This window comes from Phycodurus eques, chromosome 11 (genome assembly GCF_024500275.1).
Source record: "Phycodurus eques isolate BA_2022a chromosome 11, UOR_Pequ_1.1, whole genome shotgun sequence".
Lineage (NCBI taxonomy): Eukaryota > Metazoa > Chordata > Actinopteri > Syngnathiformes > Syngnathidae > Phycodurus > Phycodurus eques.
Window position 1 is genome coordinate 15,163,348 of NC_084535.1, and position 16,842 is coordinate 15,180,189.

Consider the following 16,842-nt stretch of genomic DNA (forward strand, 5'->3'; position numbering starts at 1 on the left):
CAATGATGAATATTACAGGCCTCTCTCATCTTTTTAAGTGGGAGAACTCGGACAATTGGTGGCTGACTAAATACTTCCCCCCCTGGGAGGCTAAGCTTAGGGAACCATCAAGTGTGTGTGTGTGTCTGTGTTGCTTGTGTGTTATGATTTTGATTTATCTTTAATTATTATTTTCTATATTGGTGATGATATGTGCTCTATATGTTGAAAAGACACCACTGAAAATGAGATGATGCATCTCAAGGGGCTATCCTTGAAATAAATAAATAAACAAATAATGCACAATATAAAATATAATTTTTAAATAAAGGCAGCGGTCCCAAAAAATTTTAGTGCCACTGACCGTTTTCATGCCGGCTGTATGCCGTATTGTGCAGGAGCACAATACACCAATTTTTAAATCACTCCAGTTGTATTTCAGGGTTGATTTTAAGGTTCTTTTAAGTGTTACGACATAACGACGACGACAGTGCCGTACAGTGTCATTTGTTGGTGCACGGTTTCTTACTTTTATGATGAATGAAGCTCTCGGTAGCACACAGTTGTTGTCTGGGAATTATTGGCCTGTGATAGGCTCCAGCTCACCGGCGCCAGCTCATCGGTGACACGAACGGTATAGAAAATGGACGGATCGACGGATGCCGATTGACTGGCGACCAGTTCAGGGTGTACCCCGCCTATCTCCCGGAGTCAGCTGGGATAGGCTCCAGCACGCCCACGACCCTAGTGAGGATAAGCGGTGAAGGAAATGGATGGATGGATGGATGTATTTCAGGATTTTAAGGTTCTTTTACTGGTCTTTAAATTTCTTAACGGCCTTGGGCCTTCCTATCGCTCAGAACTCCTTTTACCATACGAACCCTGGTGAGCACTGACATCATCCGGCTCTGGCTTTTAGTCACCCACTTGTGTCAGGACACACTCAAGATTCGGCAGTGTTTCAGTTTAATGGCCCTCGTCTGTGGAACAAGCCTGCCGGAGAACCTCAGGGCCGCAGAGAATGTTCTTGTTTTTAACAACTGGCCCAAGACCCACCTTTTTATTAATTCATCTTCCATACCGCTTATCCTCACTAGGGTCGCGGGCATGCTGGAGCCTATCCCAGCTGACTCCGGGAGAGAGGCGGGGTACACCCTGAACTGGTCGCCAGTCAATCGCAAAGTACATATAAATAAACAACCACTCGCACTCACATTCACACTTTCGGGCAATTTAGAGTCTTCAATCAACCTACCATGCATTCTTTTGGGATGTGGGAGGAACCCAGAGTGAGAAAACCCACGCAGGCACGGCCAGAACATGCAAATGCCACACATGCGAGGCCGGGATTTGAACCCCGGTTCTAAGATCTGTGAGGCATATGTGCTAACCAGTTGGTCCTCACATTATTCATTACGGTATAATTTTTAACCTGTATGTGTGTGCGTGTGTATCTCTGTGTCCTAATGGACAAGCAGCAGGCGGGTATGATTTAGTTTTATATTTTAATTTATGTGAAGTGCTTTGTGTTGCATTTTTTTTTTTGTATGAAAAGCACTTACAAATAAAGTTTGAGTGACTGACTAATAGTTGGAGCCCTGCGTTTATTTCTCTTTGGTGAGTCATCTTGTGCTCCATAGCATAGCGTGTTGTAAGACACAACATCGTAACCAGACACAAAAAAACTTTCTCTCTTTCACTCGTTCTATTTGAAATATTTTGCTTTTATTGTATTTAAGGACAGATTTCAGTATTTTGCAAGTGACCTTGCAAAATCTTTCAACATACGCCGGCCGTATGATGTACTATAAGTGGAACGACACTGTCGTAAATTGTCATGATTTTGGTGCGCATTTTATCCTACAACTGCTATAATGAATAAAGGTCTAAGCACAAAGTTGTTGTCCGCACATTATCGACCATAATATTTTTAGGACGAAGATGGAGCTTCACTTCATGCCGCTGCCCTTGTTCCTAATCCTGTTCCAGTCCTGGTCCTGCTGCCGCCGGTATAAATCTTTTAAGACTCGAGGTGATCGGACAAACGAGATTTAGCAATGTGAGGCTTACCGCGATATTCATTTCACAGTGATCTTGTTTTTTTGTACTCTCTGAGTAGCTCTGTCTCCTGCTCAGCTGAAAAAACAAAAACAAATAAGTTTGTTTAGTCTCTCAGTCATCCGGTACCAAATGGCCTGCGGCCCAGTAACGGTCCACAGCTCAGTGGTTGGGATATTAAGTTAAAGGAACCTGCCTCTTGAAAAGAATCGGATCGCTCACGCACTATATGGAAATGCTGAGGGCGCTGTGGCCTCCTGGGGGCGCCACAAAATTGTGGAAAAATTTAACCTTTAATGTAATTATATTAATCCTGGTTGTAAAATGGAAAAGCCAACAATGAATCAGAAGTAAAGCATTGCCCCACTAATTTTTTTCACTACAAATTATAATACCAAATCAGTGTGATATTAAACTGAGGTTTACTGCTTCTTTCCATCTAATAATCACCATTTCGCTGTAATGAGAAAGTTGTATCAGAAAAAAATACACTGTATATTATACATGCATAGTTGACAATATTTATCCAGGTTTTTCATTTTAATATTTAAGATTATAATTAAATTATATGAAAATATAATTATAAAATAATGTAATAAAAACAATGCTATAATTTATTTAAAAAAAGCTTTAACGCGTACGTAAATTGCTGATGGAGGTGGGTGCCATACGTATAATCTTGCAAAAGGCACAACATTGGGTAGGGCCCCAGAAATGTAATGGAACTCAAAATAAAGTCTGTTATAACTCATGTATCTGTCCTACCATTTACTGTTTAACAATGTCAAAATGACTGCTGGGATTTTTTTTTTGTAAGCACATGATAGTTAGTGGTGACTCTTGCACAGTTCTATCAATACAACATTAACATAACACTCATAGATGATAGGAGTTTGCGGTGTTGACTACGTCGAATTTAAATCTTCCTCAGAACAGATCTGCTAAGGTAAACACCCAGATGTGCTGTTAGGAAAAACTAATTTGATCAGCATAGCTCTCCAATCTGCAGTAGAGCAGCTGGCATCTGGTCTCAAACCACTGCTGCAGAGTGCTAATGATATGGAGATGGCTCAAAGCAGCCCCACAACAGCTGACAGGATTGGCTCCTCAGATGCGACACACGCACAAAACCTTTGGTGGGATTTTCACACAGTCCTTTTAGCACAGCCATGATGCTGGTCTGATGTATTTTGCTCCTCATATATTTTGCTGCAGGAAGGGAAAAAAAAAATCCCACGTGATGTATTATAATGTTAGGAAATGTGATTTGCACTGCCAGGTATCTTGAATTAAAGTTCGTCCTGAAGTATGGAAAGCAACTTGGGAATTCTTTGTGGTATTTACTGAATAGGAAACAATTTAAGGTGATATTTCGTTATATGTATTTATTTCCACACCCACCTGAGAGACAGGATTTATTACACTAAATCAATACAAGAAGCAAAGCAATACCCAGCATACATATACACAAACCCATGAACTCAGTCAGTATGCTCAGGTCTACTGCTCCGTTAAATCAAGAGAGTAATTAATTTTATAACGCCAAACCCGAAGATGGTTAAAGAAACCCATTAATATATACTATTTATTTGTACAACATGGTGGAAGTTAAATACACCAATAATTACATTTTCCAGTGGTTTCCTTTTACGCTTGTGGGACCGGAAAGAATCCGAGTATGTTGGTGAAGTAATGCTAGTATGGAAATACTATGGCTTTGTTATAAAAGTTAAGCCTGTCTGCTGGATTTAAGATACATTGACTACTGTATTTATACAATATATGTATGCATATAGAGAGGCAAGAGGCAAGAGAAGTTCATTTTCAATGCGAACTAGTTCAAAGATCAGTTCACCGTTTCAAAAATGAACTAGTTTAGTTCATAGTTCATAATTCTGAATTTTGAACTAAATTCACCATTCCAAAAATGAACTAGTTCATAGTTCTTTTTTGGTTTTTCTCAATATGTTGCTGACAAGCTATTCCCCTTCAAATACTGGCATTTCATTTTCCCATTGTTGCCACCCATTCACTCCACACTTCAGCTGCGACAGCTAATCGGGCCAATATCGGGGCTAAAATTCCTGTAGTCTGATCTAAACATAATCCCATATCAGACTACAGGATTTTAGCCCCGATATTGGCATGATTATCTACCGCGACTTCCCAGATCGGGCCCAACATATTTTGTCGGGAACGACAAAACTTCTTGTAGTGTAACATAATCCACGACGATTTGGCCCTATGATAGCCCTACGATGCCAAAATCAAAAGTCTGATATGTAAGATTTGTTGAGATATCTTCTATGTCGTGTGACACATCAATGACAACTCTCCCACAGCCCACCTTGACGTCGACCAATAGGATTGCAATTGTGCATGATGTACTTGGTTGCCGCGCTGTCAACATTTATTCACGCGCACAAACCAATGTTTACCGAAGCTTGGGCGCATGGTTTGGTAGAACGGCGGGATGTTTATGTACAAACGTTAGTACTAGCACTAGCTTGTTGTGCTACATAATGTTTTCTTGCCTGCTCTGAAGCCATATCGGATTAGAAGTACGTAAACATACTTTAAGCAATCCTTGCATGGATAACCCAAAACGTCATCTCCCGAGCACCCGGTGAGCCTGCACGTTCCCCCCGCCCCACTCTTTTTGTGCTTTTTTCCCAACATCGCCACAGCGATCCATTGTTCGACATCAACTTGTTGTCGGCATGGTAATGGTTGTATCTGGTTGCGATGAAAGGTGACATTTTATGGTCACGTCTCCCAAACAGTGTTGGATTGGACAAGATAAAGCCCAGTGATCCTAAAAGTATCGGAATACACATCGTGTAGCGTTACCACTGTCTGACCGAGATACGGCAAGATTTTATAGTCTGACATAGTGCAATCGTGAAAGACTAAATTTGTCTTGTAGTCTGATCCAGGCATAAGAAAACTCCTAGACAGGAAGGCTGCAGCTGAGATTCAAACGCAGAACTCAGATTTTTAAGGCATGTGCCAACCACAAGGCCAACCGTGCTACCCCTGTTCTGAAGTTGAATCTGCAAATATATCATTGTTTTATATAAGAATAGAACATGATTTTGTGTCAGTCGTTGCCACACGTCTTTGTATCACCCTCAGAAACACAGCCTCTTACATGATTCATGATTGGGCCACTTTGAACTCTTGAGCAAACCAAGTGTGGATTTAGCACAGTGTTGAAAAAGACAAGCAGGACGTGTATTGGCAGCTCGGTATCACAGCCGCCTCTTTTCCAAATGGCACAAGCAGTCTGACCTTTTGGTGAGTTGTGCGCTGTCAGCAGATGACCTTTGTGCACCCTGGTCAGTGCGTTCGCACTGAACGCTTTTAGACAAGGTGCAAGGCAGCGCACTTGTCAATTGTAACATTGTGAGTGAAATAATAAGAATAAAAATGATCTGTGGTAACTTTTAGTTCGAATTATGTCATCTCAAGTCAGTGCTCTAAATGTGGCACTAAAGGGATGGTAAAAAACACACCATCTCACAAATACCAAAACATTTCCACAAGACTCTAAATTGCTCTGTTCACAGAGGAAAAGGCACAAATGGTTGATTATGTATTCTGTTTGAAATGTACTGAGGAATGTGCAATGAGGCAGTTTGACCACTACATCATGCAACAGTAGTCAAACTGTAATAGATGGTAAGTAATGGGCACTTGTCTGCTTCTGTTGTGTTGCAAAACATGTTTGGAAGATGCAAAGTCTCATTTAGTCCCCGTTCTTCAGTATTGATGGGGGCAGTGACTGAATCTCATGGTGAAGTAAAATTCAATTGATACTGCTACTTAAAATAAAAAAATACAGCAAGACCTCAAAAGTAGAATGCCAGTAAGGTTGTACAATTAGACGTTCAACCACTTTAAACCACTCTAAAGTTGTGCAAAACAGCCACTGTGCATGAACTCACGTAATAAATCAGGGAACTTGCAGAGAGATCAGTTCAGTAAGTATCAAAGTATTAACTCATTAAATAATTTTCTTTGACTTTATTTTTTTTATTGTCTTTATTGAACATACAGTACAAAGCCAATCAACAAAAGATAGGTTATAAGATAAACTGAACCTCTTGACGCCTATTCCCAAAAAGCCTCAACAAGAAGTATTAAGAGGAAAAAACATTGGAGGTCAAGTAAGCAAAATCACATACGTAGATACCTGTACTGTACAAAGCAGTAAGAGCAATGTTCCAACAATTCTGTTGAAATTCACCATCTACCTCGTCACTTTTTAAAATTTGATTTATTTTATTTTATAATTTTTTTTTTTTTACTGTCCTGCTTAGCTGCATAGCCATGCACAAAGGTGGATCTGTATGCCTTTTGTGCTGGAGCAGTTTTGCTCTGTAATAGGAGTTTGAAATACTCCCTCTGTTCATTTTATTTTTCTTTTTTAACATTTTTGTTAATTATTCTGATGTTTATTGAAAATGCAGCCCGACAGAAAAGCGTTTTAGGGGACAGACAGAGGGACAGAATCGACAAGGGGAATAGGGGTGTGAACCACAGCAGAACGATAGTTAGACAGTCTCGATATGTGAACACCCGGTGAGGACATGCAAATAACTAACCAATAGCACAAGACGAGAGAGGACCGAAAAGGGCAGGACAGGAGAGGATGAGGGGAATGAGCAAGACAGTGCTATCGATGAGTGGTGTGGTGGAATGCTTTTACAGTGTCTAAACAGCTGTAAAAACCTGTGAGTTGATATTCTAATACAACCTGTGTTAATATTAGTTGTCCCAGCATAAGCAGTTCAAGCCTATAGCGGGTCTATGGAACTTACAAGTGAATAAACATCATATCACATGCATGTTAATCAACTGGTGTACGGAGTTGCTGTGCCGGCACACTGAGGAAGGACGGGCCCAGCCACCTCCACCCACAACGGAGGGCCAAGCCAGCGCACCCATCCCGTGGAGGAATCACTCAGGGGGGGCACTACCCAATTCGCAGGACCCAGGGAGCCATAAAACTTCCTCATTACTTGCACAGCTGATTGGGGAAGGAATGATTGATGACTGTTGAACAATGGAATATGATCAAACTCCACACAGGCGGGGCCGGGATTTGAACCCCGGCCCCAGAACTGTGAGGCAGATGTGCTAACCAGTCGTCCACCGTGCCGGCCACCTGTGCCTCATTTTCCCTAATTACCCCGTGCATTTAACCGCGTGTCTCATTCTGGTCGCCAGTTCGTTGTACCTTGTTGTCACATTCCAGCATTCCTTATTTCCACGTCACTGACTCATCGTAAGCCTAGACCCTGTTTTGATTATTGATCTTGCCTTTTGCCTCACGTTTTTGGATACTGTTGCCTTTGGAGATTGCCTGTCTGTGTACCGACCCCTGCCGGTTTATTAAACTATTATTTTTGAAACTGTCCATTGAATTGGAATCGAGCATTTTGGGTCCTGTCCTTTTTTCCGTTCATGACACTTCCCTGCTAACATCCCTTCAGCTACAGGGCGGCTTCAGCCAACCCCTCCATCCTCCCCTTTTCTTTGTCCTTTGTTGCCACCACGTGCGCGAGCGATGACGAACCACGACAGCGGCGGCGCCATCCAATCAACGACGCCGGCCATGCGGCTTCGATAATTTTTTCCCAGCCTTGATCTGTAGGTGGAGGTCCAGAAAAAACGTCCCGGCATCCGTATCTGTTACGCCCGCAGTTGAGAGGAAGAGCGGTGGCCGCAACAAGCTCAAAAGGCAGGAAAAATTATGAGCGCACCCCAACGGGACAACAACCTTCTTTTCCCCTTTTTTGTTCTTACTTTTTGTGCATCTTCTTCTTCAACTAAACCTGCCTCCTTTCCTCCTGAGATGCTCGGAGACAGACCACTCCCATGGCTAACTGATCTTCAGTCTCGAGTTGAGCATGGCAATCGTTGCCAGAATGTACAAAATTAGTGCCTGGGGGGTAAAATACCAGCTTCACATAAGTTCCAACTTTGTACTAGCTCAACATGTTGTAACCTAGTCACACACATTTTTAGTCCAGCAACACACGATGTCCTATTTTCCTTTACGTATGCCTATTTTTTTTTTCTATTGAGTTCGACAGTAAAACCGCTGTAATCGAGAACTTGTATTTAATTCCTGTAGCAGCCTTCTAAATTACTGCGATTGATTGAGGTTTTTTCTTTCGTCACTTTTCCTAAAATTTACCCATAAAAAGACACGTGGTGCCCCTTTACGAGACAAAGGTAGCTTGATTGAAGTGAAAGCAGGCGTTTGCCTTCTTGCATATTCATTCAGCCATTTTCTGAGCCGCTTCTCCTCACTAGGGTCAAACTCCACTCCACACAGGCGGGGCCGGGGATTGAACCCAAGTCCTCAGAACTGTGAGGCTGACGCTCTAACCAGTCGCCCACCGTGCCGCCCCTTTTTGCATATTCTTTTCCAAAATTAATTACACTTTTATCCAAAATGAATATACGCTACACGCGGTTAGGTGTCACAACTCACCTACATATTACACCATCATTTGTCATTAAAGTTAAATTTCATTGTTTTTTTTATCTTAATATTACAGTGGGGAGCTCATATGACAAGAATGTTAAAATGTTACTTAAAATTGTTTTAATCACAATGGCTACGTTTTTGCCCTGGAATGTCATTTTTGCATTGTATTGTATTTGACCTGAGGCTGCACTGTATGTTAATGTTTTTCAGGACTTTCTCACGTATTTGTAGCTATCAGAGCTCAGAAACTCAGTGATGGACAGCTAAGCTTGTTTCTGAGAGTGACCTGAGGTATCATGTGGCTTCCCTGCTGAGTCAAGGTGAGTCCTGATGCCACCTGAACATGACCACAGAATAGCCATATGCCACTTGGTTCTATAGGAACTGGTAACCTTCATACTTTATTTTGCCTTTTCAATGCTGTTTTTTTTTAAAATTCTATCCTCATACTATCAGCGGTTTGGAGCCAAAGGAATCCCCCAAAAACTTTCTTTCTGCTACCATTTAAACGTGCCTCAATTAATGATGCATCTGCAGTTTTGACCTGAGCTTCCCTCACAGCAGACTGTTTGGCCTCTCGCCCTTCGCACTGCTGGGATGCTGACGTATGCTGCCAAACTACTCTGTTAATTCTATTTTACATTCCATTCTTCCTGAGTGTCTCCTGAGTTACTTGCCAGTGTTTTTACTTAGGAAGGAGTACTTGTGATTCTTCCACTTCTTCTTATCTTCAGGGGAAAAAAAATAATAGTAGTCAGGAGAGCTTATTGAAGGGAGGCACAAAGTTAATTGTCAGTTCTTGCACAAAGTGTCTCAGGGCAGGTAATTATGTTGGAGAATTAGCCTCAGTTTTAGAACAACTAAGCTGTGGCCTGCTTCAAAGTGCTGCATTTGGCTCTTGTAAAAAGGGATCCTATTGACTTGTTAGATTTAAATACAACGGGTCCAAAATTTACAATGGTTTCGGCCTGCGATGTTTACTTGTTACGAATGGCGAACTAATTTGCTCACCTTCCGGTGTGCAGGAGTAATGGTAAGGAATTATTCTTTTATTTGACAGTGGTTTTAATGGGATTGTTTTATGTTTGAGCTAAAAGTTTCAAAAAGCTATTTACTGTAATTATTATTATTGTTGTGTTAGCATAGGTTTGTGATAAAGACGGTGTGTTCTGATTTATGTACAAACTCGGGTGACGTAGGAACGGAACTCTGTTTTAAACTGATGACCCCCTGTAAGCAGAAAAAAATAAATAAATCTTCCCATGCACACCCTACTGGTGTGATGTGTAATTTATTATCATTGTAAGATACATGTTGCCCAAACAGTGCCTTTTTAAAGTCTGAATTCATTGGACTATTTTCCAGGTTACGCTGGACGACTGGTTTTTGGATCTCCTGATATGGCTCTGAAGTAACTATTTTGTGGATTGCCTGTGTAAAAGAGGCTTATACTTTTTCCTCAATGCCCACATTATGAGAACTCCAAAAAAACACCTGGATTTTATAATTATTCGGGATTTGACTCATTATTGGCCATACAATCATTAGGTGGCCTACATTTCAAATATGATAAGCACTTCGCACTTTGATTGCTTGTGATGGAACTTATGTTAATTATTACACACAGCAGTATCACATATTTACAGTAGCATATCGCAACCCTGTGACTAAAGTTGTTTTTATTGTTGTCTACCAGCCAATGCAACCGCACTGAATTAAGATTATTTTGATGAAAGTCGTAGTAAAAATCATTACGCAGCACAAGCTCTGCTTAGCTACCACCGTACTTAATGGTTTTCATTTGATTTTTTATATTGTAGCCGATAAAGTAAGGTAATTAATAATAATAATAATAATGTAATTAGAACTTTAACCTGCGTTAGTATAAGTTAGTGATAGACTCCAATGTAAAACAAGGACCCCCTGTATTGTGATGCCCGTTAGGATTTTGTGATTTGTAATCTGTGGTTTTGGCATTGTGTGTGTGGATTTTTTAGGTCCATCCATATAACCAATATTTTACTTTACTAAAACCATATCCACCTTATAATAAGCGTATTCACAGAAACCAAAGAAAACACATTTAGTTTTTCATCTTGCAATGCTTTGGACTTGGCTACACATGCACATGAATGCATGCTGGATGATCATTTTGACTTTAGGTTTAACAAATCTCATTGTTACACCACCAATGGCTCAAACGTCCAGGCGTGACAAGAAAAGGGCTGTACACAGTGACAAAAAGGGCTGTGACTAATTATCATCTGACTGTGGAGTTCCTCGTATTTAGGCTCAATATTATCATTTTACAGCCTGCAGCTTTACTGCTTTGGTTCACCGGTCTCATCAACTTCATTTATAATTGAGCTAAAGGAGGTTCAATGGGGCCCCGTGTACACAACTCAGCAAGCAAGCAAGTCACTGGTGAGCAGACTGTGGCATTTGGAAGCTAGAAAGAGATGAAAGCAGCTTTCAAAAGGACAATAGAAAAACTTAGTGCTATTGTGCTTATGATTTCTTCCAGATGATTGTCTTCAGAGAATAGAAATCATTGTTCTCTCCCCCCTTGTAATACTTTACCAACAGAAAATATTTGAATTGCCCACCTTTAAACTGTGTTTGTGATACTTCCCTATTGACCCCTTTTCAACCTGGGACCCTCAGTCATGTTCATGAATAGCTGCAAAGGCAAACTGTTCCTCCTCTCCTTCTGCTGTTATTGTTTTTCTTTTTTTTCCCTCTTGGCTCTGTTCTGGTGTTATAGAGTTGTCCATTGGGGCCAGCACGACACCACTACAGGCTTGGCTCTATATTCAGTCCCTGTTCTAGAAAAGAGAACCATCACAAAGGGAGGCACACCCTCTAACCTGCCCGTATCCCTGGCAACCAGAACGGAGCAGCTGGTACTGTCAGCAGCCCTGACAGATGACCTGCTGCGTGGATACTTTTAGCTTGTGATTCACCTATCGTGAGGCTAGCAGAAACACGTACAGTAATGCACCGAAACTCAGCTTTCCTGTTACACCATCCGCTCACATTCTACTGCATGTGATTCAGACTAGCATAACAATCATGCAGATTTAATTACCCAATCAGGCTTTAATTTATTGCTTACTATATCTCTAAGAGTTCTTTTGCATGGTGACTATATAGTTAAAACAGGTTATCTGCAGGTTTAAAGAAACCAAATTTATGACTAAGACCTTTTTTTTTAGGCCATCCATCCATTTTCTATAAAGCTGGTCCTTTATAGGAGCCTGCCAAGCTGACTTTGGGCAAGGGATGTGGGAGGAAACCGGAGTACCCGGAGAAAACCCACACAGGCATGGGGAGAACATGCAAACTGCACACAAGCAAGGCTGGATTTAAACCCTTGTCCTCAGAACTGAGGCGGATGTGCTAACCAGTCATGCACTGTGCCGCATAAGTAAAAATATATTTTATCCTTATACTTGATTATTTTAAAAATTGTCAGTAGAATACTCGATTACAATTGCAGCACTACTGGATGCAAATTCTTATTTGTGACAGGTCTGTTTAATGTTACTTCAGAAATAAAGTGAGAAAAAGTAAGTCGTAGCATAGCATTGTCACAGAATAACTGAAAACCTGTGAATCGGTTTTGAAAGGGTGATACACTAAGCCCCCCTGCTTCACGATTGGCTTTGAAAGTTCAAAATTTTTTATCAGTCCCCTAGTTTTCTTGTGAAGGTTCAATGCACTTGTTTTCCAAATTTGTTTGGAGAAATAAGTATGGATTTAACAATTTATTAAATATACAAATGCAGTGTATAATATATACATATTAACTCAATATGAATATTGTCCATCCATCCATCCATCCATCCATTTTCTGAGCTGCTTCTCCTCACTAGAGTCACGTGCTGGAGCCTATCCCAGCTAACATCGGGCAGGAGGCGGGGTACAGGGCGGGATTTGAACCCGGATCCTCGGACCTGTGAGGCAGATGTGCTCACTAGTCTGTTACCATGCTGTCCTTCTGAAGGAGTCTAATTAAAATTTGTGTATTATCATATGGGCGGCATGGTGGTCGACTGGTTAGAGGGTCAGCCTCACAGTTCTGAGGACCCGGGTTCAATCCCCGGCCCTGCCTGTGTGGAGTTTGCTTGTTCTCCCCATGCCTGCGTGGGTTTTCTCCGGGCACTCCGGTTTCCTCCCACATCCCAAAAACATGCATTAATTGGAGACTCTAAATTGCCCGTAGTTGTGAATGTCAGTGCGAATGGTTGTTTGTTTACATGTGCCCTGCGATTGGCTGGCAACCAGTTCAGGGTATACCCTGCCTCTTGCCCGATGACAGCTGGGATAGGCTCCAGCACGCCCGCGGCGCTAGTGAGGATAAGCGGCTCAGAAAATGGATGGATGGATGTATTATCATATGATATTTAAAGTGTATTATTTAGCAGTGTCACTGTAGTGGTACACTCGCCTGACTTTGGTGCAGGCAGCGTGGGTTCAGTTCCCACTCAGTGACAGTGCGAATGGTTGTCCGTGTCTATATTTGCCCTGCGACTGACTGACGACCAGTTCAGGGTGTAGTCCGCCTTTCGCCCGAAGTCAGCTGGGATAGGCTCCAGCGTACCGTGACCCAAACCAGGATAAGCGGTGTTGAAAATGGATGGAAACGGATGGATATTTAGCAGTGTATAGGATGTAGAAAATTGTGCAATGCACAGCGGGCATTAAAATCCCTCTTCTATCAAGCTACTGTCTGCTTGAATTATTGTGCATTCTGTCTGTTTACAGGATGTGATGTGACATTTTCTTCTTTTTGTATCTACATGCTTAAAGAGGATTTTATCTAGATAACAACAAGCAGATAAATATCAGCCTCAAAGCTGAGGCAAACCTAGCAGTGAACGAAAATAGTTGCGCTTCAATGCAGCAGTGGCTTTTATTTATTTCATATTCAGATTTCCTCTATTAAGACTGCAGTAAGCTTTAAATAGCGAACATCTGGATGGAGTAGTGACTGGAGCACAGCTGCCTCCTTCAAGGCTGCCAACAGTATTCTCAACTTCACCTGCTTCAAGTCAAGTGGCACCAAGCCTTGTTCTTCTCAGTGAATTAACATAATCTTTTTAAACCGTGGTGAAAGGGACCCAAATTGCATTTAAAGCTACTGTGGTGAACAACACTCTAACTGAATACTGTATGCTATCTGAGAGTAATGAATGAACACGGACTGGCTGAGGCTGAACACTGACAAGACTGGATTTTGCCAAGATGCATGTCCTTTGGACAGATGAGACAAAAGTGCAGCATTTTGGCAAGCATCAGCTCTGTGTTTACAAATGTGAAAAATTTTGCTTACAAAGAAAAGAACACTAAACCTATCTGTGAAACATGGAGGCATGGTTATATACACTTCTGCTTTGTTGCATCCAGCACAATGTCTTTTATTTTTGCTATGAAATCTAAAAAACCATTAAGGAATTTGGAAACGAAATATGCTGCTCCATTTCTGAAAGCTTGGTGTCAGCCAACAGGATGAAAAGCCCAAACACCAAAACAAAAAAGAATAAAGAAGACAAAGAAAATAATAAACAACAAACAGTAACTAACAAAACATTGGACTATTCTTAAGTGGCTTTCGATGAGCCATGTTCTAAATCCTATTGAACAACTATGGAAGGAGCTGAAACATGCAGTCTGGAGAAGGCAAACCTGAGACAGCCGAAGCAGTTTGCTCATGATATTAGGCCCAAAAAAACCCAGCGACATCTACAGAAGTCACATTGAGTTACCGAAATTGTTCAATTGTTTCAAGAGGTTGTAAAACAAAATATTAAGGGTACTATCATTTTTGTGTAGGCCAGTTTCATTCGTTCTATTTTAAAATAATTCTGTTGGGACATGAAAACAATTCTCAATATGCAAGGGGCTATAAAATGTCTACACACCCCTATTCAAATGCCATGTTTTTGTCATGATGCGAGTTGGATTGGAGCCAAGAGCAGACTGAGGTGGAAGGAGTAGATTTTGAATAGTTTATTGCAGGTTGACACAGGGTAAGGATATCCAAGGCGGGGTGGTGGACCGGCAGGACAAGGAGCGAGCAGGAAGCGGGAACGGGAGCAGGCGGTGTGGCTGGGCGGCGCGCCTGTAGCAGGCAGCGAGGCGAGGAAGGCATGGGAGGAACACTGGAGATGGGGAAGAACACAATCGGGTGAGTCGAGGGTCGTAGGATAGTCATAACACAAAAAACCTGGAAGTGTGAGGGTCGGCCGGTGATTAAGAGTTAAGACAGCGGCACAGTGGTGACTGGCTAGCACATCTGGCTCACAGTTCTGAGAACCGGGGTTCAATCCCCGGTCCCGCCTGTGTGGAGTTTGCATGTTCTCCCCGTGCCTGCGTGGGTTTTCTCCAGGCACTCCGGTTTACTCCCACATCTCAAAAAACATGCATTAAATGGAGACTCTAAATTGCCCGTAGGTGTGAATCATTAAAATCAAACTATTTTATCTAGTAAAGGGGGCACCATGTCACCTTTTATATGTATAAAATTTAGGGAAAGTGACGAGAAACCTTTATCAGTCTCATAATCTGAAGGTTGCAACACTTTATGAAATTTTGAGTTCTCGATGACAGAGGCTTACTTAAACTCAGAACACACACAAAATACAACACGAGTGGAATTGTATAGTATATTTAATGACATCTACAAGGGATCTAATGGGAAACACACAAAGGGGTCTAACTAAAGAAAGAAAATAACACTAATAATGCTAAAAAGAAGGAAAATAGACGTACGACAAGGGAAATAGAACATCGTGTGTTGGACTAAAGTGGAAAACGCTCGCGTTTAATGCATCCATTCTGGATGAGAGAGAGAGAGCGAGAGAATGACAAAGTTGAGATTTTGTCTGAAGCTAGTAATTTCCCCTGAAATTATTAGGCACGAATATTGTACAGTCTGCCAAGCATTTGTCGTGTCTGCTCACGAATGTAAATGAACTGGCCTCTGGGAGTTCAAACAAGTACCATTAATACAGGTAACGAGTGGAGGACAGAGGATTTACCAAATGAATACATCTCTGCCCCCTCACCTTTGTAAATTTCGTCCAGCTGCGCGCTTTGCATCACGCTCCGCTGCATTATCAGAAAATTTGTGGGCATCTTTTTTTACACCGTTTTGGTTGGACATGTACCTGTTGTAAAACGGAAGAGATTAATTTAAGATTTAGAACTGCGTGGGGAAATGTAGCTTCGATTGATGCTACTGGGTTAGGGGCCATATTCTACCGTTAATGAGTAAGTCCTTTCTGGCGCGTCTGAACATGTGCACTTTTCACATATACGGATTCTCCCTTCGAGACTTCAGACACACCCACTGAGCATAACCTGGTAATGAGTGAGTAAACACCAGAGAGGCATGATTCCCTGACATCACTTGTGAATGTCATTGAAATTTGAAAATGCTTTATCTAGTGGATGTCTATTTGGCCACTTGGTATGTCCTAACTGCTCAGGCTTCACTTACACTTGGAAGGAAAGCATATTTATTATTTTGTATGAAATAAATCCAATAAAAGTAATTTAATCAGAATACTGTGCTCATGACTGAATGCATGTTTGGAGTTCCATCAATTAAAAAAAGGGAATATACCTGCCATTCTGTAGGTCAGCAGTCCTCAACTTTTTTGCACCACAGTCACTTTAACATAGACTTATTTTGACAGACTGGCATAAAAACAAATCATTAATATAGAACTCACAATTGTGGCATTACGATTGACGTACTTGTAATAGTGGAAGCCCTGCACTTTCAAAAAATTCCAAAGGCTTGTCTTTTAATGCCATGTTTGAAGTGGAACGGGCCCCTGCAGTTGGAGGTAAAAAAAGTCAGCTCGCATCAATATTCATTCATTCATTCATTCATTCATCTTCCGTTCCACTTATCCTCACTGGGGTCGCGGGCGTGCTGGAGCCTATCCCAGCTATCTTCGGGCGAGAGGCGGGGTACACCCAAACTGGACGCCAGCCAATCGCAGGGCACATAAACAAACAACCATTCACACCTACCATGCATCTTTTTGGGACGTGGGAGGAAAGTACCCAGAGAAAACCCACACAGGCACTGGGAGAACATGCAAACTCCACACAGGCAGCACTGGGATTTGAACCCCAGTCCTCAGAACTTTGAGGCGGATGTGCTAACCAGTCGTTCACCGTGCCGCGGGTCAATATTCCATGGCAATAAATATCACAGCTAAAACCTTGTACAAGTTAACAGCTCAATAAATAATCATCTAGCCCCGCTACATATATTTGATAGCTTT